Source organism: Lissotriton vulgaris, chromosome 11 (genome assembly GCF_964263255.1).
Source record: "Lissotriton vulgaris chromosome 11, aLisVul1.2, whole genome shotgun sequence".
NCBI lineage: Eukaryota > Metazoa > Chordata > Amphibia > Caudata > Salamandridae > Lissotriton > Lissotriton vulgaris.
In genome coordinates this window covers 131163994-131187477 of record NC_141699.1, presented here as the reverse complement: position 1 = coordinate 131187477, position 23484 = coordinate 131163994, and positions in this window count along the sequence as shown.

Below are 23484 nucleotides of genomic sequence, written 5' to 3'. Positions count from 1 at the left end.
CAAACCTCTTGCAAAGTAAAGTATATATAGCCAGCAGTGCTCCCACACCACGAAACTCACCCACAAACACCAGGAAGCCCCCCAAACAGGCCCCCGAAAACGCTACATAGAGCAAAATGTCAGAAATAGCCCCAAAAAAAATCGGCCTGGATTTTGTCCCAACCACTTCTACCCGGTATTAGACCTTCCCAGGAATGCCCCAAGACCCGGCAACCCACCCGCCAAGAAGCATAACACCCCCAAACAGGCCAAAAGCAAAATCTCATACTTGCAATATTTCTGGGCCTTCGGTCCAAACGCGCTGCGTAGCTAGGCCATAAGTCGGGGTTGGCACGACGGATTTCCTGAAAAGCAAATGCAATCAAGATTAGAGTGTCCCAGCAGTGCTCCCAGACCACGAAACTCACCCGCAAACACCAGGAAGCCCCCCAAACAGGCCCCCGAAAACGCTACATAGAGCAAAATGTCAGAAATAGCCCCAAAAAAAATCGGCCTGGATTTTGTCCCAACCACTTCTACCCGGTATTAGACCTTCCCAGGAATGCCCCAAGACCCGGCAACCCACCCGCCAAGAAGCATAACACCCCCAAACAGGCCAAAAGCAAAATCTCATACTTGCAATATTTCTGGGCCTTCGGTCCAAACGCGCTGCGTAGCTAGGCCATAAGTCGGGGTTGGCACGACGGATTTCCTGAAAAGCAAATGCAATCAAGATTAGAGTGTCCCAGCAGTGCTCCCAGACCACGAAACTCACCCACAAACACCAGGAAGCCCCCCAAACAGGCCCCCGAAAACGCTACATAGAGCAAAATGTCAGAAATAGCCCAAAAAAAAAATCGGCCTGGATTTTGTCCCAACCACTTCTACCCGGTATTAGACCTTCCCAGGAATGCCCCAAGACCCGGCAACCCACCCGCCAAGAAGCATAACACCCCCAAACAGGCCAAAAGCAAAATCTCATACTTGCAATATTTCTGGGCCTTCGGTCCAAACGCGCTGCGTAGCTAGGCCATAAGTCGGGGTTGGCACGACGGATTTCCTGAAAAGCAAATGCAATCAAGATTAGAGTGTCCCAGCAGTGCTCCCAGACCACGAAACTCACCCACAAACACCAGGAAGCCCCCCAAACAGGCCCCCGAAAACGCTACATAGAGCAAAATGTCAGAAATAGCCCAAAAAAAAATCGGCCTGGATTTTGTCCCAACCACTTCTACCCGGTATTAGACCTTCCCAGGAATGCCCCAAGACCCGGCAACCCACCCGCCAAGAAGCATAACACCCCCAAACAGGCCAAAAGCAAAATCTCATACTTGCAATATTTCTGGGCCTTCGGTCCAAACGCGCTGCGTAGCTAGGCCATAAGTCGGGGTTGGCACGACGGATTTCCTGAAAAGCAAATGCAATCAAGATTAGAGTGTCCCAGCAGTGCTCCCAGACCACGAAACTCACCCACAAACACCAGGAAGCCCCCCAAACAGGCCCCCGAAAACGCTACATAGAGCAAAATGTCAGAAATAGCCCAAAAAAAAATCGGCCTGGATTTTGTCCCAACCACTTCTACCCGGTATTAGACCTTCCCAGGAATGCCCCAAGACCCGGCAACCCACCCGCCAAGAAGCATAACACCCCCAAACAGGCCAAAAGCAAAATCTCATACTTGCAATATTTCTGGGCCTTCGGTCCAAACGCGCTGCGTAGCTAGGCCATAAGTCGGGGTTGGCACGACGGATTTCCTGAAAAGCAAATGCAATCAAGATTAGAGTGTCCCAGCAGTGCTCCCAGACCACGAAACTCACCCACAAACACCAGGAAGCCCCCCAAACAGGCCCCCGAAAACGCTACATAGAGCAAAATGTCAGAAATAGCCCAAAAAAAAAATCGGCCTGGATTTTGTCCCAACCACTTCTACCCGGTATTAGACCTTCCCAGGAATGCCCCAAGACCCGGCAACCCACCCGCCAAGAAGCATAACACCCCCAAACAGGCCAAAAGCAAAATCTCATACTTGCAATATTTCTGGGCCTTCGGTCCAAACGCGCTGCGTAGCTAGGCCATAAGTCGGGGTTGGCACGACGGATTTCCTGAAAAGCAAATGCAATCAAGATTAGAGTGTCCCAGCAGTGCTCCCAGACCACGAAACTCACCCACAAACACCAGGAAGCCCCCCAAACAGGCCCCCGAAAACGCTACATAGAGCAAAATGTCAGAAATAGCCCAAAAAAAAATCGGCCTGGATTTTGTCCCAACCACTTCTACCCGGTATTAGACCTTCCCAGGAATGCCCCAAGACCCGGCAACCCACCCGCCAAGAAGCATAACACCCCCAAACAGGCCAAAAGCAAAATCTCATACTTGCAATATTTCTGGGCCTTCGGTCCAAACGCGCTGCGTAGCTAGGCCATAAGTCGGGGTTGGCACGACGGATTTCCTGAAAAGCAAATGCAATCAAGATTAGAGTCTCCCAGCAATGCTCTCAGACCACGAAACTCACCCACAAACAGACGGAACCCCCCCTAAGAGCACCTCAAAGGCAAGCAAGTCATCAAAAACACAAAAAATTTTCCGCCTCGGATTTGGCACAAACCACTTTTAGTGCTTCCCAGCAATGGCCCCAGACCCGTCAACTCACCTGCAAAGAGGTAGAACAACACCCCCACAAGTGCTGAGTCTTTCTTCATTGGGCGTAAACCAGCCCTCTGCTTTGATGGAAATAGGAGTCTGGAGGAGGAGGATAGAGGAGCATGTTCTTCTGAACTTGTGAACCTGAGGAATGCAGACTGCGGCACCTTCAAATAAATTAGCAAACAAGTGAAGACAGTTCTGCTGATGGGCTTGTTTTTGTGATTATCTGATTAAAGTTTGAATTATATTAACTGTGCACAACAAAGAAAGACAGACACACAGGAATAAAAGTGAATAAGGATGAAAAAGAAAGTTATTGATTCGTTGTCTCATTTTCAGGGCTCGAAGTCGGTATCACGGTCCAGGAATAAGAATAAGGCTTCGTCATCATACTCTGCGAATTCAGCCAGGGTGAGGTCAGTGCCACCTGACAGAGTAGAAATTCCCTCATCTATGGTGCTGGCCACCTCCTCTTCATCCGGCACGCTCTCTCGTACTCTTATATCTGGTGGTATGAGGTGCTGATTCATCTTGATCATTGTTAACCTCTCCACATTTTTGGGCGAGAGGCGGCTCCGTTTGGGAGTTACAATCCCACCAGCCGCACTGAAAACCCGTTCAGAAGACACACTTGCGAGTGGGCAAGACAAGTAGTTTAAAGCCAGGTTGGTGAGCTGTGGCCACAATTCTTTTTTCCCATGCCAATACGCCAATGGGTCAGAATTAACATAGACCTCTGTGGAGTCATTCAGATAGTCCTTCACCATCGACTCAAGGTCCTCCTCCAAGGTTCCTCCACTTTGCGTAGCTCTTGCTGTGCCTCTGACCTTTTGAGAACCAAACCCACGCAGAGCTAGCCAATCCTCTTCAGCCTCCAATGTTTCTGTTGTCTTTCGTGCAGATGATCCGGTTGCCGGTGTCTTTAACGGCTGAGAGGTCACTTGTGCCACAGCCACAGGTGCAGAAGTGGATTGTTTTGACTGGGGATGGCCTGCTGATGTACTGCCATTTCCTTCAATTTCCAGCCGTTCTGTTTCAAACTTCTTGGCTGACAAGGCTAGCCAACGTTTGTACTTTGTAACATCTTCATCAGCAAAAGGAAAGAATGCTCTGCCTGCCAGCGCCTTTTTGTAGCGTGGATCCAGAATAGTAGCACAAATGTAATGCTGTTCTGAGTGGATCTTTTTAAGACGTTCATCACCTTGTAGGAGCTCTAATAATTGCTCAGCCAGAAGCAAAGAGTCTTTCTTTTTGTCATCTTTTCGAAACACAGAACACACCTCCTTCAGTTGGTCCTCCAGCATGTACAACAATGGGATAGCTTTTCCCAAATTAGAGTCCTCCTTGCTGACTGCACGTGTGAAGACCTCAAAAGGACGAAGCATGCGTGTTAGGCTTTCAACTATGTTCCATTGCGGCCCACCCATCCTCAGCTCCTCTATACCCTCTTTCAAGAAATATTGATCGAGTTGCGTATACTGCTCATACAGACGCTCAAGCATGTAGAAGGTTGAGTTCCAACGTGTTACCACCTCCTGGATGAGTGCTTTCACTGGCATTTGACATTGATATAGCATGCTCCTCAGCTGCTTGCGGGCCTTAAAAGAATGCCTGAAATGCTTGCAAATTTTTCGGCAGTTCTCCAATACACTGTACGCTGCACTGCATTTATTACCCAAGAATTTTTGGACAACCAGGTTTATACAGTGCGCCAAACACGGCACTCTGAAATAGTAACCGTCCCTCATGGCCTTAACTATATTGGAGCCATTGTCCGTGGAAACATAACCAACCTTGCGTTTTAGTGGGGACAGACAGTTAAGGACCTTTGTGTTAAAGACATCCAAAATGTTTTCTGCTGTGTGACGTTTCTCCAAACCAAACATGGCTAGTGTTGCATGTTTCCGAGCACCTTTAAAAACAATGTTAGTGTCAACACCTGAGTTTAGCTTTGCTTTAGCCCCTGAAAAAGAGACCCAGTGTGCAGTGATGCACATGTAATCAGCGCCTGCGCCACTGGTCCACATGTCTGTTGTCAGATGTATAGTGTGAACAGCACTCTTCTGCAAAGCTGCCCCAATCACCTTCAGAACATCTTCATGTAGTGCTGGAACCGCAACTCGGGCAAAATAGAACCGGCTAGGAACCTTCCATTTAGGGCAGAGCGCTGTCACTAATTCTAGAAAACCAACCCCTTCTACAAAAGAAAAAGGGAGAAGGTCCAGAGCTAGCATTTTAGCCAGCTTAGTGTTATACAGACGGGTCATTGGGTGGTTGCGTTCATATTGCGCTTCTGTAAACAACATCTTTTTAATGTTGCCCTGGACCAATGATTTACGGGATGATGATGATCTCTTCGACCCAGTTACGCTCGCTGATGAACTTTTCCGCATTGATGTCTCACTCTCTCCCACACTCTTAGTGTGGCTCCCATGGGGTGTGCTGCTGACATGGGAACTGGGTGTAAGTGAAGTGTTTGAATCGTCTTCTTCTACCTCCTCGTCATCAGCAGATGACAAATCAACGTTTTCATTACGTGCAATTCCGGCTTTCTTGACCGCCTCTAGGTGCGGAAACCATTCGACAGCGTGCCTTCTCTCAAGATGACCTCTCTGGCCTCCGGTACCATAGTTAGAACCAAGCTTACCACGACTAAATCGAAGCTTACAAAGGCTACAAATGGCTACGTTTTCCTTTTTTGGGCAAACACTAAAGAAGTCCCAAACTGGAGACTTGAAATGTCTTCGGGGGCCGGAGGAGGCGGCGATACTGGTGGTGGTGGTCCTGCTGCTAATGACAGATGAAGTGGAGGATGTGGATTGCCGAACTTCAGTACGTTTTGCACTTTCACCACCACGAATTGAGGTCGAGGACGAGGTGGGTACCTTCTTGCGAAGAAATATGGAAGCGGTAGGTTTTGGTGTACTACTTAACTCCAAATCTAATGATTCCATTTCCATTGCCTCCTCGCCGACATCATCATCACGCTCAGCAGCTTCTCGGGATAGGGTCAAAATGTCTCTTTGCTGCATGCCCGGTGGGGCTGCAGTGACCTTTGTGATGACTGGCTCGTCGTCATCGTGAGAGGCTTCATCACCAGCAGTATCTGTCACTTCTTGTTGAGCCTCATCACACTCCATAGGTTTGAGTTTTTGGACGACCTTCCTTTTACGCTTAGGTACCAGTGTCAGATCATGGTGTGCCTCTGCCTCACTGTCAGACCGCAGTTGTGGTTCCCAAGACAGATCACTTGCACCAGAACGAGGTGGGCTTGAAGAAGATGTAGACACCCCCCTTGATCTTTTCCTTGCTAGGGATGTGGAAGACAATGAATGAACATCAGGAGGAGTGGCTTCCAATGATACCTCAGCTTCATTGTCGATTTCCAAATGTGCCCCTACTTCGGGAGGAACAACTATTGTGGGCACTTGTGAACGTCCATGCACCTTTGCTTGCGCATCTCCTTTTGCTGCCTCTCCTTCCACATGTACTTGGGCGTGTACTTGCACATGGTGTTGTTGTTGCGGCTGTGGTTGTTCAACACTTGTCAGATGAGTTACAACAACCTGTGTTGATTCAGGGACATTGCTGCTACTTTCTTGCGATGAGCCAACATCACTGGTCGATGGTGATTGGAGAAGTACACTGACTGCCTCTGAAGCACTCAAGGGCTTTGACTTAAGTTGGCGTGGTGGTGGAGGCACTGAACCCAATGGAGCAGGGGTGCTGCTCTCAGGTTGGTCCCCAGCAGATCCTGCTGCTGCAGGCGTACTTTTTTTTTTGCTCCCAAAAAAAGTGGCGGGTGGCACACCAGCCTCCTTGGTAACTTGCTTCTTCTGCTCCTTACTAGCAACTTTCTTGCTAGAGGAGCTACGGAGAACTTTCTTTGGGGGCGGGGCCATCTTCTTCAGAGCAGGTCAGACAGCAGGCCGCAGTTGCACGAATTGTAGAGTTGTCTGAGGCCAGACGTGACGTCGCGTGACGTTATGCTGCACACACACACCGCTGCAGGACTTCTTCCTGGCACTGGTGGTTCTCTTGAGTCTTGTGCACCTAAAAAAAATGGAAGACAGAGGAACATCAGTTCAGTTATAGAGCACAAAAAAATCGAAAAACACTGCAAAATCAGCACAATCCCAATCCATCCATGCCCTCCATAATGTTTAAATTCAAGACAACCCACAGAAAGACTAGGCCCATGCTAGACTCAAATACCCCTGGTGAAAAGGCCACAAGTACAGGCCCAAAAATCGAAAAACACTGCAAAATCAGCACAATCCCATTCAATCCATGGCCTCCATGATGTTTAAATTCAAGACAACCCACAGAAATACTAGGCCCATGCAAGACTCACTACCCCTGGGCATAAATAAAGGTTGAAAAGTAGGCAAAATGGTTGGAGGCCTAACAACAAAGCCTGCATTCAAAATGGCCACTTGCCTGCCAGCACATGGCCAGTGCCTGTAGCTGCACTCAAAATGGCCACCAGCCACATGGCATGTCCCTCCCCATGAACACCCCCAAAAATCGAAAAACACTGCAAAATCAGCACAATCCCATTCCATCCATGGCCTCCATGATGTTTAAATTCAAGACAGCCCACAGAAAGACTAGGCCCATGCTAGACTCAAATACCCCTGGTGAAAAGGCCACAAGTACAGGCCCAAAAATCGAAAAACACTGCAAAACCAGCACAATCCTATTCCATCCATGGCCTCCATGATGTTTAAATTCAAGACAGCCCACAGAAAGACTAGGCCCATGCTAGACTCAAATACCCCTGGTGAAAAGGCCACAAGTACAGGCCCAAAAATCGAAAAACACTGCAAAATCAGCACAATCCTATTCCATCCATGGCCTCCATGATGTTTAAATTCAAGACAGCCCACAGAAAGACTAGGCCCATGCTAGACTGAAATACCCCTGGTGAAAAGGCCACAAGTACAGGCCCAAAAATCGAAAAACACTGCAAAATCAGCACAATCCCATTCAATCCATGGCCTCCATGATGTTTAAATTCAAGACAACCCACAGAAATACTAGGCCCATGCAAGACTCACTACCCCTGGGCATAAATAAAGGTTGAAAAGTAGGCAAAATGGTTGGAGGCCTAACAACAAAGCCTGCATTCAAAATGGCCACTTGCCTGCCAGCACATGGCCAGTGCCTGTAGCTGCACTCAAAATGGCCACCAGCCACATGGCATGTCCCTCCCCATGAACACCCCCAAAAATCGAAAAACACTGCAAAATCAGCACAATCCCATTCCATCCATGGCCTCCATGATGTTTAAATTCAAGACAGCCCACAGAAAGACTAGGCCCATGCTAGACTCAAATACCCCTGGTGAAAAGGCCACAAGTACAGGCCCAAAAATCGAAAAACACTGCAAAATCAGCACAATCCCATTCCATCCATGGCCTCCATGATGTTTAAATTCAAGACAGCCCACAGAAAGACTAGGCCCATGCTAGACTCAAATACCCCTGGTGAAAAGGCCACAAGTACAGGCCCAAAAATCGAAAAACACTGCAAAATCAGCACAATCCCATTCCATCCATGGCCTCCATGATGTTTAAATTCAAGACAGCCCACAGAAAGACTAGGCCCATGCTAGACTCAAATACCCCTGGTGAAAAGGCCACAAGTACAGGCCCAAAAATCGAAAAACACTGCAAAATCAGCACAATCCCATTCAATCCATGGCCTCCATGATGTTTAAATTCAAGACAACCCACAGAAATACTAGGCCCATGCAAGACTCACTACCCCTGGGCATAAATAAAGGTTGAAAAGTAGACAAAATGGTTGGAGGCCTAACAACAAAGCCTGCATTCAAAATGGCCACTTGCCTGCCAGCACATGGCCAGTGCCTGTAGCTGCACTCAAAATGGCCACCAGCCACATGGCATGTCCCTCCCCATGAACACCCCCAAAAATCGAAAAACACTGCAAAATCAGCACAATCCCATTCCATCCATGGCCTCCATGATGTTTAAATTCAAGACAGCCCACAGAAAGACTAGGCCCATGCTAGACTCAAATACCCCTGGTGAAAAGGCCACAAGTACAGGCCCAAAAATCGAAAAACACTGCAAAATCAGCACAATCCCATTCCATCCATGGCCTCCATGATGTTTAAATTCAAGACAGCCCACAGAAAGACTAGGCCCATGCTAGACTCAAATACCCCTGGTGAAAAGGCCACAAGTACAGGCCCAAAAATCGAAAAACACTGCAAAATCAGCACAATCCCATTCAATCCATGGCCTCCATGATGTTTAAATTCAAGACAACCCACAGAAATACTAGGCCCATGCAAGACTCACTACCCCTGGGCATAAATAAAGGTTGAAAAGTAGGCAAAATGGTTGGAGGCCTAACAACAAAGCCTGCATTCAAAATGGCCACTTGCCTGCCAGCACATGGCCAGTGCCTGTAGCTGCACTCAAAATGGCCACCAGCCACATGGCATGTCCCTCCCCATGAACACCCCCAAAAATCGAAAAACACTGCAAAATCAGCACAATCCCATTCCATCCATGGCCTCCATGATGTTTAAATTCAAGACAGCCCACAGAAAGACTAGGCCCATGCTAGACTCAAATACCCCTGGTGAAAAGGCCACAAGTACAGGCCCAAAAATCGAAAAACACTGCAAAATCAGCACAATCCCATTCCATCCATGGCCTCCATGATGTTTAAATTCAAGACAGCCCACAGAAAGACTAGACCCATGCTAGACTCAAATACCCCTGGTGAAAAGGCCACACGTACAGGCCCAAAAATCGAAAAACACTGCAAAATCAGCACAATCCCATTCCATCCATGGCCTCCATGATGTTTAAATTCAAGACAGCCCACAGAAAGACTAGGCCCATGCACCACTCACTACCCCTGGTCAAGGCCCCAACAACAGGTCAAAAATCGAAAAACACAAAATTTTACAACAAAAAAAAAATCGAAAAACACAGAAAAATCAGCACAATCCCAATTCATCTATGGCCTCCATGATGTTTAAGTTCAAGACAACCCACAGAAAGAATCAGTCCACCCACCACTGAGTACCCCTGGGGAAAAGGCCCCAAAACAGCCCAAAAATCGAAAATCCCAAAATTTTAGTTGCAGCAACTGTAATGCCCCAAACAAACTTACTTGTAAAATTTCTAATCCAACAGTGATCCAAAGAAAGTCAAAAAGGCCTCAAATCCAAAGATCCAGCAGCATCCACAAAAAGTAATCCTTCCAGGTCCACATCCGAATGAAAAGTGACCAGGAGATGGACAAAGCACTGGGAGGAGCCTGCTGAACAGGAACAGGAAGTTGAAGACTATGGGGCACTTCCTTCCTCCCACCCCCCTGCCCCCCTCCCCAAAATGGACTCCTCGCTAAAAAAGTGCAGGCAAATGTCAAACTAAGGAGTTATTCACATAAAAATCATCATTTCTAGAAGGTTTATGCTGCTTGCTGGTGGATTTCTTGTGCAGAATTGCAAATTTATATTTTCGCTCGCCGCATCTCAAATCTCGCAATTGCGAAGTACCGCGAGACGTGATCTCGCCGTACTCGCGTTGACAAACTATCGCTGGCAAGCCGCGATGACGTAATCGCGCTCGCAAATTCCCGCGGGATCACACAGCAAGATCCAAAATGGCGCAGCACTCGCAAACTATCGAAAAAAACAACTCGGCAAACGATGATAAACGCCGCGCGCCGCAAAAATTGTATCACCAACGCCGCGCGCCGCCCAAAAAATCCGCTGCGTGCGAATTTGCGGATTTTGCGGGAAATCCGCAAATCTCGCGGATTGCGGATTTCCCGAAAATCCGCAAAATCCGCGAGCGGAACGGATTTTCCGCCCACGCTTAGCTGCTCCTGGGTGCTCTTTAGGAAAGACCTGGTAATCCGGTAAAAAATAGTTCAGAGCTGCACCGGCGTTACACGTAATGTGGTGAAACTACAAGAACACACTGGAGGGTAAATTCACAAGAACGTGTGATAACTACCGCAAGAGTAGCGTAACACAACTTTCAAAATCGCAGTCCATCGCGGGAAAATAACCCTGTGACAACGTGGAATTCACAACACAGCGGTAGCATGCGATAGTCTGCCGAAACCACAGACAATGTCCGCCATACAACCACTGCGATGGGAACAATAACACAAACCACAACACCATAAAACCTACAATGGGCCCAAGCACGATGAGGAAACCAGCGATAAGCAGCACCAGGCCTGCAACACAAACCTGGCAGGTGGGAAAAATCACCATAAAAGAAGAAAAAACACACAAACACAAACTGACCAACACCCTAGCACCATGGAGGCTGACAGAGCAGGTGCAGAGGAAAAGCGCGTCCCCCCCCCAAGCACCCCGGACGGCCAGCCCTGGACCTCGGGGACAGGGAAGGGAAAGGACAAAAAAAAGAAGAAGATGAAGTTTAGTCTGCAGGCGAACAGGATCATAGTCACGGAGGTGATGAAACACCATCAACAACTATTCTTCACCTCCAACGTGTCTGTGGGCATCAAAAATGGAATATGGCGGAACATAGAGGACAAGGTGAATGCCGTCGGGGAGCACAAGATAACAATGGACGAGGTCAAGAGGCGATGGAATGACATCAAGCGGCGGACCAAGGAGAAACTTTCTGCCAACCGGAACGCAGCAACGCAGACTGGAGGTGGGGGCCCAGCGCCTTAGCTTGAGCTGGATGACATGGAGGAGGTGGTGTCAACAGTCATCAGTATGGAGACTGTGGCCGGAGTCGGGGGATCGGACACTGCTCAACAGGACATAACACAACCACAACAGGGTGAGTGGCCACCAGGCACTGGAGGGACGGTGGGACGGGAGGAGATGGGCACAACAGAACAGTGCACACCCACAATGACTCTGGGTCCTCTCCCAGATCTACAGACTGTCACAATGTACAATGCCATGCTGTCTGAATGTCAACATGTACCATGCGACTACATACATGTGGACACTTCATAACATACCATCTCCCCTTCACATCGCAGGGGCACCGTCAACACCTCCTGCAGAGCAGTCCCAGCCACTCTTCAATGATGACGAAGAAAACAACACCACCATCGACACCCAAGCCATCTAAGACGTCATTGACCTCATCGGCAATTCACCTCCAGAGTCATGATTCCCCACAAATATAAGGGGCCGACACATAAATCACCCTCTGCCAGTGGTGACTGGATGGCGGACCAGAGGCCTTGCATCTGGCACGGGCCTACCACCACGGTGCGCTGACTGGGTTTGCACAGGGTTTGCGGCAGTCACTGCGTTGCAGCCTGCATGGGCCTACTACCATGTGGCGCTGACTGGGTTTTCACAGGGTTTGTGGCAGTCGCTGCGTTGCTGCCTGCATGATCCTAACACCACATGGCGTGAACTGGGTTTTCACGGGGTGTGTGGCAGTCGCTGCTGCGCGGCCTGCACAGGCACCCTACCACGGGACGCTGACTGGGGTTTGGCAGGGTGTGTGGCAGACACTGCATTGCGGCCTGCACAGGCACCCCGCTACGGTACGCTGACTGGGGTTGGATAGGGTTTGTGGCAGACACTGCATTGCGGCCGGCACAGGCCCCCCACCACGAGGAGGTGACTTAGGGTGCACTGAGTCATTGGCACCTTGAGCTGCTGATCTGGTGTGCAGCCTATGATGATGGCTCGTCCTGGTGGTCTTGACTGCCCAGGATTTGTGTGTCTTGCTGGACCGCAATGAAGGCCGCGCCAGCATTCTGCCCGGGTCTACCGCAACATGGCCCCGCTTCCGGGGTCACAAAGTTAGTGGCACCCATTGGGCTGAGTGACTGTGCAGGCTACGATGTTGCCGGGTGCCCTGCTTCATACCATGCCATGATGTAATATGGTTCCAGCAGCAGATATGTTACCTGGTGGCCCGTGCAGCATGAATGCTTGGTGTGGAGGGTGCCATGTCCATGGGCCCGGCCTTGTGGCTTGCAGTGGCACGTGGTGGGACCTGCAGCCTACACGCCGGTGGTGGAAGGTGACCAGTGAGGCCAGTGTGTGCATGGGAGGGCATGCTCCGATGGGCGGCGGGAGGGGCTGGGATGCCTCTGGCTGGGTGTGCATGGGGGAGGGCGGGTGCTGTTGTCTTGTGCAAGTGTGTGTACTGTGCCAGTCATGTCTCTGGACTCTGTTTCAGATGACGGCGCTGTCTCAGATGTGGGACCTGGTGGGCAGCTCTATGTACCGGCAAGTGGTTGGAGACACACCGGTGGCAGCAGGTGAGCGGTGTGGCCTGGGTGCGCAGGGTCGGGTCTCTCTCCCTCCCCCTCTATTCTTCTCTCTCTCTCCCTCTCTCTTCTTCTCTCTCTCTTTCTCTCTCTCTCTCTCTTTTTCTCTCTCTCTCTATCTCTATCTTTTTTGCTCTCCCTCTCTCTCTCTCTCTCTCTCTCCCCCTCTCTTCTCTCTCTCTCTTCTTCTCTCTCTCTTTCCCTTGCGTCTTGTTTAGGTGTAGCTGGAGTAGCATGTCTTTGCCTGGATGGTGCCCAGGGAGGGGGTGTCCTGGGTGTGTTGGCGGTAGGTATTGTGGCCCTCTTGGGTGTCTGGTGGGTATAATCAGTGGCTCCATGGCTTCTGTTGTTCTTCTTGTGAGGCTCAGGGCTTGGCTTCCCACTGTGGTGCAGGCTGCCGTCCGACATTACACCGGGTCAGAGCAGGTGTATAATTCCTGCTGCTAACTCGCCTTATTGTGTGTTTTGTGTTCTTATCGCCGATCTGTCTGGTCGTTGTGAATGTTGAGGTGTGGTGTTGTCGCGGGTTTTGTCACGGGAACGCCTACTCTGCATCTCATCAGTGATAGTTGCTGGAGTCCTCTGTGGCAATGTTTTTTGTGGCAGCTATTGCGGGAAAAGTGGTGCTGTGGGCTGTTAGCACCTGCTTAGGAATGGTGTGGTAAATTTACCATGACTTTGGCTGCGATAAAGTGCAGTTAATTCGGCGATAGCTCCTTGTGAATATGCCCCTGGATCTTGAGTTTTCATCCCCAGAAATGTCACCTATACAAACCAGGAGAAATGCCTGGTAAAAAAAATCAAATGACAAATAAGATGGGGAAATATATGTGGAAACACCGATTCCTGAATGTTATTCCTCATATCATACTGGCTCCTGAGCGATCAACTTGTGATCCCATGGTGTTATGAAATCATATGTATCAGGAATGGATGGGCATAATTAGAATATTTATCTACAATTGGCAAACTTTGAGAACTTCAGGAAGGAGTTAAGTGCTAGAAACAGCTGGGAAAAGAATTTGCCATATATATGTTTTGGAAGAAGGATACCAGGAGAAAGTTCCTTTTATATGAAGAATTTTGCTGCAAAAGAGTGGTTTGTGGCAAAGTTATGCGAGGTACTTCGCAAAGTGATACAGTTGTGCACTTCAGACAGCTTTGCAAGTTAGGTTATAAATTCGTCCACCAACAGGTTGTGCTCATATAAATAGCCACCCTGCAACAACGACTCACTCCTAAAAATCAAATAAATCATCGTATCATATATGTAGTCTCCACTTGCTGAGCCAGGCCCTTAAAAACCGTTGCGATTGATATTTAAGATGTTTTCCAGTACATCATACTTAAAATGATTCCTCAGAGCAGAAATAAAAGACAGACTGTCTGTAAACAAAAAGCTCCTTTCCTTTATTGATTGAAAATGATTCCCTCTCTTGTTTTAAAATCACACACTGACTGCAAACTCTAGTCGTTCAGTGGCAGCTGACACTGATCAGAGGAAGCAGAGCACAGATTGTTTTAATTGTGTATTTACAATGTTCATCAAGGCGAGTTGTGTTATTCATGAAACTGTTTACACACAATGATTTGTGCAATTCCTCCTTCCCACATGTCAGCATTCTGCAATTCATTTAGTTATTTGTTACTTGCGTGGTGGTGTACTTCTGTCCATCCCCCGAAATTCCTCCAGCTCTGTAATAGTAACATTTAGCAGGAATTCATTTATTTTTCAGTTTTATGTGTGCTTCAGTGTATACAGGTATTACACAAACAACACTGGCCAATTCTCAATCCGCAGATTTAACCATAGCATCCCTTCTACGTCTGCAGAAGACATTAGTGTTACTCGAGTGTAGCCTACGCTCAGTCCACAGAATATCCTGCATTCCCTATGCCTAGGGACCTGCAAAGTTTTTTGTCGTGCATGCTAGTAGGCTCCAGTAAATTGTAAGCATTTTGTATACGAGTACATACCTTACTTATGCTTTTCTCACGAGTGCTTCAGAAACCATGTTGAGTTGGTACTTTACACACAGTTTGCACGTGAGTGCATTAATGCATCGTTTTTCCTGGTGACGACACACTTAAAAAAAGAGCACAAAAGTACCAATTTTCACACAGAAGCCTAACTATTGTCCTATTACTTACTGGTAATCTTCATTACTCCTGGTCTCGACCTCGTCCCATTCCTAAACATAGTGGAGATCACTATCTCCGCGACAGAAAAAACGAACAGGAGCATGGTGGGATACCTAACCCACTACCTCCTGCTGGGAGTACATAAGAGGTACCAGCCGAGCATGCAGCCTGAAAATACCAAGCCAACAACCGGAAGGCGGGCCGCCCGTGAGGGAGGGAGGGGCGTTAGGAATGGGACAAGGACAACGAGACCAGGAGTAATGAAGATTACCGGTAAGTAATAGGACATTACCCCCAGGTCCCTCCTGTCCTCGACCCATTCCTAAACATAGTAGAGAATACCAAAGCAAACAACCCGACCTTCCGGACACCCACCAACACCAGGGGCACCAGACAGAGAAATAAAATGGCACCCAACCAAAGCAGAAGGGAGCCCACAAGAAAACGCCAGCAGGAGCACGCCAACGCCAGCCACACCCCCAACCAAGTTGACAGAGCCGAGACCCCAAAACAAGTGGAGGACAACCAAGAAAGGACCGCACACGAGCACAAGACCCCCCAGGAAAGCCGGAAGGAGGCCCCGCACCAAGAGTCAAGCCCAAAGGGAACACCCAGAGGGGCAGAAAGAAAGACCCCCTAGACCACTAGGGGAAGAAAGCCCCGGAGAAGCAGAAGCACCCCAACAGAGCAACCCAGCCAGGAAGGGCAAATGACCAGGGAGAAAAACCACCAAGGGAGAAGCAAACAGCCCCAGGCTTCACCAAGCAGCAGCCGCACAGTGACAAAACAGGCAACCCAGCCCAACACTCGAGAGCGTACGAGAGATGGCCGCACAGGGAGACAAGGCCGAAGGACCAGGAAGGAACACAGCAGGGGCAAGACAGAGAGCAAACCCCCAGAGCAGGTAAGAAGGTGACCCACAGCCGGATCAACCCACAAATGACCATACCAAAAGGTGAGGGGAAGGAAGACAAGACCGAAGAGGTCCGCCAAAGCAAGAAAACAATGAAAACGACATGACCAACCATCGGACCAACCCCAACACACCAGGGGAAGCCACCAGCAGAGCCGCAAAGACCGAAGAGGGAGGAACAAGACAAGAAAATAGGCACCTACCCAGAGCAACAACCAGGAAGAAAGGGGTCAAGGAACCCAAGCAAGGTGCCTCCAACCAACATCCGACAACAGCGGCAACAGGTAATCGGAGCACAGAAATCCCACAGAAGGCCCAGGCCAAAAGGCAGGAAAGATAAGCCGCCAACACCAGCATAGACACTAGAGGGCGCAGCCAAGGCTGCCACACCAGGAGAAGGAACCCGGGGCCCAGGAACCCGCCAGCAGCCAGGCCCGAGGCAAACCCCCAAAAGCAGGAGACTCAGCGACACAAACCCAGGATCCCACCCAAACAAGGCCAGTGAGAGCAACAAGTGCCACCCGAAGCAGACTCCACACATGACCATGGCACAGCCGAAAGAGAACAACCAAGGGCTGAACACGGAACCAGGGAAACAAACCCCAGAACCAGGAAGGAGGAACCACCACCAACCAAGAGCCGATCCACAGGCCAGGGGTGACACCAAGGAACCACCCAAGGCAAACCTCAAGAAGGGCAAAACAGGAAGGACGAACAAAACTTTATAAATAAATAAATAGATAAACAACGCAGGTGGCCCGAAAGACCCAAGAAGCCATCCTGACAACCGACAGGCCAGCCAGTCAGGAGGCTCCCCCTGCCTTCCCGGGCCAGCAGAACCCTGAAGGAGAGGCAAAGGGCCAACTGACACAACCCCAAAAAACCCCAACCAAGAAGGGGGACAGGGAACGGCACCAAAGCCAGCCACCACTACGACACCAAGAGAGGAGAAGCAGCAGAAAGACAGATAGGGAGACCGACAAGCCCCAACCGGCAACCAACACAAAGGCCCCAGCGCACCAGCCAGGTGCAAAGGAGTGGCACAGGAAAGGACACAGGACAAACCCAGCCCCCAGACCACCAGAGTCAGAACCACCGTCCACCAAGAGGACCCACAAGAGGCCCAAAAGCACCAGAGAACGAACAGCCAGGGAAGGACTCAGGAAGGGACCAAGGCAGGGACCCCGCAAAGGGAGGCCAAACGCAGGGACCGCAAGGTCCAACCCAACAGAGGCAGAGCCGAGGCCCCAACAGCACCCCGGAACGCCCCAGGCACCACCAAACCAAAGGAGAGGAGCCTGGAGAAACCAAAAGGCGCACAACCCACCGGGGGCGCAGGAACAGACCCAAAAAAGGGAAGTACAAACCCCGAAGAGCCAGCAAGAGCAACGGCCAGAGACGCCACAGGCCAAAAGCATGCCGCACGGGAGCGGGAAACGCACAAGCCCAAGGACAGGCCCACAAGGGGAATGCCACAGCACCAGGGCCCAGGCCAAACCAACCGCCAGCACAAGGCCCACAAAAGGGGAGCGGGGAAGCAGCAACGCGACCCGCACACCAGGGGAGGTCGACACCAGACCACAACTGGCAGCTCCACCAGCCAAGACCAAGAGAGGGCACGGCGAGGAGGACACTGGGAACGGCACCCACAAAGCAGGAAAAAAGGGCACAGGGCAGCCCGCACCCACAAACAGGGAGGTGCCACCCTGGCAGAAGCCAAGGAAGACCCAGAACACCCAGCCACCACAGGCAGCAAAGGGAGCTGCAGCGAGAGGCAAAGAACACCAAAGTGCACCAAGCCACAAAAACAAACACCAGAGGGGAGAAGGAAACCACAACAGGAAACCAAACCCCACCAGCCAACCTAGTGCCACACAACACAGCACCAGACAAGAGGCAAGTAGTAACTCCAGCCAGAAAGCCCACCAGCACAGCCCCGGAGCGAACAGCCAACCAAGGCCAAGGCCTGCCAAGATGGAGGGTGGGAGGGTAGAACAGCCCCCCCCCTCCCCGGAAAAACAATGGAACCCAAGAAACAGGGAGGCGGAAGACTCAAGGACCCCAATGCAGGATGCGACCCAGCCATACCCAAGCAGGGGCCAAGCCCGAGACCAGACCCACCGCACCTGCAGACGGGGGCGGGTTCGGCATGGCCGCATGCCCACCTCCCCGACCCGCAAGGGCGCAGGAGGGGAGGAGAGGAGCGGTCGCACGGGCACCAGCGGGCCCAGCTGCTACCCGGGGCATGACCAGGCGCCAGCAGGGAGGTAAGGCCACAGGCCAGGAAAATCCATACAGTGAAGCCCAGAACACCGGCCAGACCAGGGGGTCAGGAAGAAACAAGGCACCCCGAGCATGGGCCAAGCCAACACCCCCGAAATTATGCAAGGCGCGCCCAGCACCAGGAGGCCCAGGCAGGCAACCAGACACGCACGCACCAGGCCCGACCTCACAAGAACCTGCACGAACCAACAGGGTGGACAGGCATGAGGCGGAACAAGCCGGGCAACAGGCAACCAAGGCGGATATCCAACCAGGCACCAACCAGGCCCAACCAGGGAGATCAGAACCACACAGGGCAGGAAGGCTGGACGCTCAGAGGCCAGAGGAACTAACCAGGCCGAACCCTGCCCAAAAATGAAAAGCCCACAGGAGCAGACGCGTGCACAGGGGTACGGGCGGGAGCCCACAACACCCGCCAGCCCCGGCACACCCCCAGCAGCGGATAACAGGGAGCCAAGGCCACAGGCCAGCACAGCAGCAGAGCACAGCACAGTAAAGAAAGAAACCCACTATGCGATACTTACCAGGGGGACAGGCCAACACCACCATACAGAGACAGTCCCCCAAACCCCCCGCCCAGACGCCATCCAGCAACAAGCGCTGAGCAAGTGGAAAGCCAGGAGGCCCGCGAACCCACAACCTGTGGAGGAAACCCCCTCTGCAGCACCGGAAAACAGGGCAGAGACACAGCGTAGAAAATCATGCAAAGCCCCAACCCAGCACGCAGGGACAGGGAGCACCACAAGCCAGCACAGAAAGGCCCCAACAGGAATCAACCAGCAGATGGAGAGACCCGAGGACCCCGGGACCCAGAGCACTAACAACAGCCCAAATAACCCATGAGGAAATAATGAGAGTGCCAGCAGCAAACAAGGTGAGAAAACCATTGAAGCGGCCGAGCAGGACCACAGCCACGACCACCGAAGCAGCCAGACCGCTCACATCCAGACCCAGCCAGGCAAAGCACAAACCACAATTCCAGAGGAACCTGTGATTGCGAGGCAACTCAGTGAGAAGAAAAGCGGAACCGCTATGCGGTAGTCACCACAGAGGCAGGAAGAGAGCACCAAAAGCGCCCTGCCCCCAAGAGCCAGCCCAGGCGCCCTCCAGGACACCAGCCCCCAGCGGGGAAGAGGACTGCAACAACCGGCCTGACACCGGGCCCCCATCAAGGCCCACAACATCACAAACAGCAGGTGTGTCAGGGAGGAAAGAAGCCAGCAGTACTCCAAAAAGCTAGGCAGGGAGACCAGGAGCACTGCTCAGCGAAGCCCCTGGACCCCCCAAACAGCCTCATCTGCGCGTCTTCCAGTCCAGCCAAGCCTTAGGAAGACGCGCACTGTAACCCGGAAGAAGTCCTGAGGAACGGCGCCCCAGCCGCAAAGGGCCTGGGCCTGGGCGCCCATCAACGCGACTCCCAGCAAGCCCGGCAGGCCAGGAGACCCGGAACAGGATGTTGAGGAAAGCCTAGCAGCCTGACGAGACATCCATGGAATGAAGCACACAGGTAACTCAGCAAACACGTCCCATTCTGTCGGTAGACAGAAAAAAAGAACAGGCTGCATGTTGGGCTAGTGCCTCTTATGTACTCCCAGCGGGAGGGAGTGTGTTAGGTATCCCAGCATGCTCCTGTTCTTTTTTTCTCTCGCGGAAATAGTGATCTCCACTACGTTTAGGAATGGGACGAGGACAGGAGGGACCTGGGGGTAATATACAATTATACATACTTCATGAAGTGTATGTAGTTTTTGTGAAAGTTCACAAGAAAAACTTTTCGCACATCCCTGCTATATTTTTTACTTTATTGGTATTTGCAATTATTTGCAAGGGTATTCCTATAACTTTATAATATCTAAAGTGTTCCAGAATACTCCAAACTACAAATTAAAATAAGGACTTGGGCAGATATTACATATGAGTAAATCAGGGGCAGGTGTGCATTTGCACAACTGACCCCTCATAACATTTCTCCGATGGAAAACATTATTTTCCCTGTAACCCCCCCCTTTATCCCCATTAAATATGGTGCGGTCCTGGTCTAGTTCTTTTTTCCACGCTGAAACAGCACTAATTTCTTCTTTTCACATGGGTAAATTTGTGATCGTTTTCAGGGGAAAGTACTTGCGACTTATAAATACCCACACATCTTCAAGTTTGTAGGTGTTTTTTTTACTACTACTGGAAAGCCACTTCCAAACACCTCCCTCAAGAAGTGATTAAAAACCACCACTATATGCACTTTATCTGATCCAAATTTCCCAATTTCCTTTTTTGTGTGAATTGTGATGTAGAATTCCTGATGCAGGATGGTGGTTTGTGTACCTACCTACCTACCCCCTAATAAATGTATTTTCTGATAAATAGTGGGTACAGTTGCTTTCAGTCGGGTTTAGAGAGGTGTTTGTCGGATTTCACCAGGACTTTTTACATACACACAGACAGACATGCATACACACTCCCTCTTTAGCTCAGGGTTTTGAACGTCTACAAAAATGTTGGTTATTTTACAAAATATTGTGATTTCTCTCAGTATCCGTACCCATCTGCATGCCTCTCTCTTTTCACTGGCCCTTAAGCCCCTCTCATTCGCCATGCTTAATGTAGTTTAACATTAAAATGTTGGAAAATCTGAAGCTCACACCCCTCCAGTCCTATTGACCAAGCTACGCCCCTGAGGAGACCAAAGGCCTGATTACAACAGGCAAGTTAAATTCCAACCCTTGCGCAAACTCCTCTTTCACAGGGGTCTGGGTACCAAGTTGTGTGCATTTTTTTGCACCTGATATTTATTGTATGTGATAAAATCCACATATCCGACAAATTTCAGCAGGGTCAATCTGTCAGAATGTATTAGGGAAAAAAGATACGGAATGGAGCAGGACATATGTATTTTTGTGCAGTAAACACCAAAAGCTACATGTTATTCCCCATTACCAAGTAATAACTCAGAATAGACTGAATTTATCAAAGCTGATCACAGCTGATAGATACAAAACTCAGGACTTTCTGACTTTATCAGGTCCAGTAAATTATGTATTTACACTCGTAATCAGGCCATACAAGGGAAATAATAAGGTCAATCAATGAGTGAAGCCCACCAGTGCTTAATTTGTAAAAAAGATAAGTGCCAGGACTCTTGTCAGGAGGCCACTGTAGCTTGCATCACACATTACCCCTGCCATCACTGCCAATGACAGCACCAACACAACTACTAACCTTCACACTCCCACAAGTGTGATGGTTCAGATTATACCATGCCCACAAAGCTATAAGAGTAGCTTTAACGTCAGGTATTAGTCATTGTTAAAGAATTTTGAATAAATAATCACTCTTGTTATGCTCATGTCTCAATCCGACAAACAGCGCCACACTGTGGCAGACTGTCATAAGTACCAGTGTTGAGCATTAAGTGCCCGTGCCAAGCACCGGAATCCACCAGCTCAAATTTAGCACTAAAGCCAACTGTGAATATTTCCAAGGAAGAGAAGCCATCAGCAAGCACACGCGTCATACTGAGCACCAATATTCATAAATACTTACCTCACTCATCACACAATGGTCCATGATTACATATTATGGTAAAATTGATGTTTTAACAATGAGAGGATTTCATTTATTGAAATGCGTTAATGGTTCTTTGTGGAAGGCTGTACAGATGAAAACCCTTCATATACAAATCTACTAACAACATAAGAAATGTATATCATTTTCACCATATACTAGGAGCCTCAGCACCGTACAAAAACTTTAAAGTCATGTTTCTTTTTCCAGGATACGTTTTGAAAACAATTTTAGCACACAGTCAATTAGTGTGCACCGGAGAAATATTACAAAAAAAAAATATTCAAACGGTGCACTTCTTATACCCAAACTGACAGAGCACATATCAGAATATGGGACCTGTGTTCCATTTAAAGAGAGCAACTACATCTAGGATATTTCTTCATTTTTAGTTTGTTGTACATTTTTACCAACTTCTCGCTTCACGTTATAATTCTCTTATGTACTTTCGCTACACTATGCTCTAAGTGTTCAGTAACTAACTTTTCCATTCTTCAAGACCTACCATTCGGATTTTACAGAATTATCTTCAAAACCTTTTTCTATAGGAAATACTTATATGTTTTTTCCACCAATATCAATGACTTTATCTTTCTCGCCAAGACTTCCAGTCAGTATGGCAGACATTTGTTCTTGGGCACATCCAGTCCTCATAGCTCAAAACCACCTATGCTTCTGCACTACCTCAGATTAGTGTGCATCAAACTTTAAAGTTTCTACAAAACTAACACTCTACAGGATGACTGAGATTTTGCAATAGGTTTGCATTACATTGGGATGAGCAGGCGTGAACACCTGGTACTTTTTACATATTGTAAGTCACTACTGAACTCACCTTTTTGCCACTCACCTGATTTTATGCTTCATTTTTGTAAATCCAGTTCCTAGAGAATTTTTTTGCCCTTGCTACAAATTAGTTATCCGTGTTTTTAAGTCTTTACATAATATTGTCCCTAGAGTATCTGTTTGCGGACTGTAGTGAGAACCAAGTTGAAATGATTTGCTGGTGTGTTATACAATGTTTCCCAGTCATTCCCAAAAGTAGTGAGTCAAATCCACAAGAAACAGTGCCATATGTCGCCTTCAGCAACTGCAAAAAATTTCTGACACAGAGGAGAAAACATTTGATCCCAGATAAGATGAATGGATTGTCTTACTCCTTAATAGCTTTCTTGGGGCTATTCTATTCTGGCAGCTAATTTTAGAACTACGCACTTGAGTTAATTCCCGTTATCCATTAGTAAAGAAATATTCTCAGATTTCAATCAAAGTCCGAAAGAGTTTGTTAACAAAAAATAAATGAAAAGTTTGCCGATCACGGAGCCAAAAAGCAAGGGGCCTCATTTATGAAAAGTGACGCATCGCTGCGTGAAAACAGCGATGCGTCACTTTTCACTGCACCCTCCTTGCGACACCAATGATGCGTCATATTTACAGTATGACGCATCATGGCGCAAGGAGTTACAGATACGTCAGTATTTCTAACGTATCTGTATGGCGCAAAAGTGACGCATTGCTGAAGTGTGTCACAAAAGTGACGCAACTCCAGCAATGTGTCCTTTCACATGGGGCAAGCCTCATGTAAAAGGGCCTGCGTCAGTCTTACGCCTGCTGTGAGGCAGGCATAAGAATTTGACGCATTTGCGTCCTAGAAGTGGCGCAGTGAAATCTTAAAGATTTCACTG